Source organism: Suricata suricatta, chromosome 13, assembly GCF_006229205.1.
Source record: "Suricata suricatta isolate VVHF042 chromosome 13, meerkat_22Aug2017_6uvM2_HiC, whole genome shotgun sequence".
Classification (NCBI taxonomy): Eukaryota; Metazoa; Chordata; class Mammalia; order Carnivora; family Herpestidae; genus Suricata; species Suricata suricatta.
In genome coordinates, this window is record NC_043712.1 from 68,727,424 (window position 1) to 68,730,421 (window position 2,998).

The following is a 2,998-nucleotide window of genomic DNA, read 5'->3' on the forward strand; positions in this document are numbered from 1 at the left end:
AGGATGTGTAGAAAAAGGAACGCTCTTGCCCTGTTGGTGGGAATACAAACTAGTGCAGCCACTCTAGGAAACAGTATGGAAGTTCCTCAAAAAGTTAAAGATAGAGCTATCTTATGATAGAGCTACCAGTAATTTCACTACTGAGTATTTACACAAAGACTCTAAGAACATTAATTCAAAGGGATATATACACCCTTATGTTTATAGCAGCATTATTAATAACAGCCAGGATATGAAAGTGGCCCAGTATCCATCAATAGATGAATAGAAAAAGAAGATATATAATGTAATATTACTCAGCCATAAAAAGAATGAAATCTTGCCATTTGCAACAATATAGATAGAGCTAACAAGTATAATGCTGGGTGAAATAGAGAAAACTAATACCATTGATTTTACACATATGTGGAATTTCATAAATGAAACAAAGGGAGAAAAATAAGAGAAAGAGAGAAATCAAGAAAACAGACTCTTAGCTCTAAGAGAACAAACTGATGGTTAGCAGAGGAGAGGTGGGTGGGGGATGGGTTAAATAGATAATGGAGATTAAAGGGTGTACTTGTCATGATGAGCACCAGGTGATGTACAGAATTGTGGAATCACTATATTGTACAGTTGAAACTAACTGTATTAACTGTATGTTAACTTTCTAGAATTAAAATAAAAAATTAAGAGTCTCCTGGGTGGCTCTGCCAGTTGAGGGTCTGGCTCGTGATTTCAGCTCAAGTCATGAGCCCACAATCTTGGGATCCAGCACAAGTCAGGCTACAAGCTGAACTCAGAGCCAGGTTATAATTCTCTCTCTCTCTCTCTCTCTCTCTCTCTCTCTCTCTCTCTCTGTCCACCTTCCCTACTCACTGCTCTCATTCTCTCTCTCCAAAATAAAAAAAAAAGGGCGGGGGCACTAGGGTGGTTCAATCTGTTAAGTGGCCAACCTTGTCTCAGGTCATGATCTTCCAGTTCGTGGGTTCACATTGGTTCTGTGCTATCAGTGTGGAGCCTGGAGCCTGCTTTGGATGCTGTGTCTCCCTCTCTCTCTGTCCCATTCAGCTGACTCTCTGTCTCTCTTTCTCTCTCTCTTAAAAAAATCAGTATTTTTTTAAAAAATAAAATAAAACTTAAAGTTTTACACTTTATCATAGGTATGTATATATAGGAAATAACATAGTATACATTGGGTTCAGTACTATCTGTGGTTTCAGGGATCCACTGGGGGTCTCAGACATATCTACTGTGGAGAAGGGGGGATTATTATACTTCATTATCCAAAAATTTTTCAGACTTTAGAAACTAATATGTGTCTGAAAACTTTCAAATAAGAAAGCTATTTGAAGAGTTTGGTTTCCATAAGTATTTGTCTATAGTGTGAATTTTAAAATTAGGAATACATTTTTCCATTTCTTCTTTCCTTTGAACTGTACTGCCTAATAAATACAACTGTTGGTATTTGTGGGGGAAAAAAACATCATTCTATAAAGAAAACATTAGTTTTCTGATTTACAAAATTAGGTTATTGCTTACCTACCATATAGGATTATTAAGAATATTTGAGAAAATGTTTGTAAAATGCCAAGCACATTATCTCACATCCAACAGATAGTATCAAAGTGAGGTGTTGTTATTGTCACTTCTGTGGCTCCAAATTAAAAGCCACAACTCACATTTGGCAAGTAAAATAACCAAATTACAGTGATCACGACACCTAAAAAAAGCAGAACTCAAAATAATCCAATGCTTTAGAAGGAGAAAGAAGTGTGTAACAGAAAGAGATTTGAGTTGAGAAACAAAAGTCCTGATTTCATGCTTCCGTCCTAACACTTAATGTACTAAGCAACCGTGGCCAACTCCCTGCATGGGCCTCAACTATTACAGATGTCAAGTGGGGATACTAGTACTTATTTTCGTATCTTACTGGACTCTTCGTGTGATTTGTTGAGAAAGTATTATACAAAATGAGTGGCACCAGTAACTATGACTTTTTTTCCCTTGTGCATATAAAGAAATATTACACAATTACAGCAAAATATGTAACTTCAATTGCTTGCATAATTACTGTGTCAAGAGAGAAAAGTTGTTCCTACTATTTCACAAACATAAAACACACCACACCACATTTTAAAAAGAGCATAAAATGATAATGATATATCTAGTAATAGATGTTCCATCAAGAGTTAGTTTATAACTAAAAATAAAAGATGGATGGCTATAAACTTGTATACTTAGCAGTAATAATAATACCAGAATTAAGCAGTGGCAATCCTGTCCACCAGAATACTGATGCTAACATGGTATGATAGAGGATTATAAACACCACCTACTAAATATCCAAGCTCCAAATTCCTGGGGAACAAATTTCCCAGGTCACAAAGATATATTTTGTTTTACTATATTATGGATCATATGATTTAAACAATCACTTTTAGTCTAAAAGAGTTAACAGATTTCTAATTTGTGATGAAAGAATAACCTAGGCCCCAAAACAAGCTTCGTCTTTAATAATACCTATCACCCTTTTTCCAACTGAAAAGATCAAATGGCTTTACTGATATAATTTCCCATACTGTCTGAGCATCACAACATTTCACTGAACACTCCTTCAAAGACAGAATCTCAGCCTGGAAACCTTCAACCCACCTTTGACTCCTCTATCTCTTCAACCCCTCACATTCAGTGAGTTATTAAATTTCCTGGATTTTTCCTTAAGATATGTCTCAAATTTGTTCTTTTATCTCATTTTTCCTGCCACCATCGCAGTCCACACCAAATTTTGCCAATACTATGTCTCTGTTTTATTTCTCCCTTCAGTCTAGCCTTTAAATCCCTGCCCACTCACCTCCCTAACCTGGTACTTACGTCCTGCCACACCCTTGCCCATGAGCCAGGGCTCCAGTCAATCCTTTGAAGCCAGAGGAGGAGCTTTTAAAAGCACTGATGCCCAAGTTCTACCTAAAAAGTTTCTGATTTAATTCATCTGGGACGGAGCACTAATTTTTCTTTG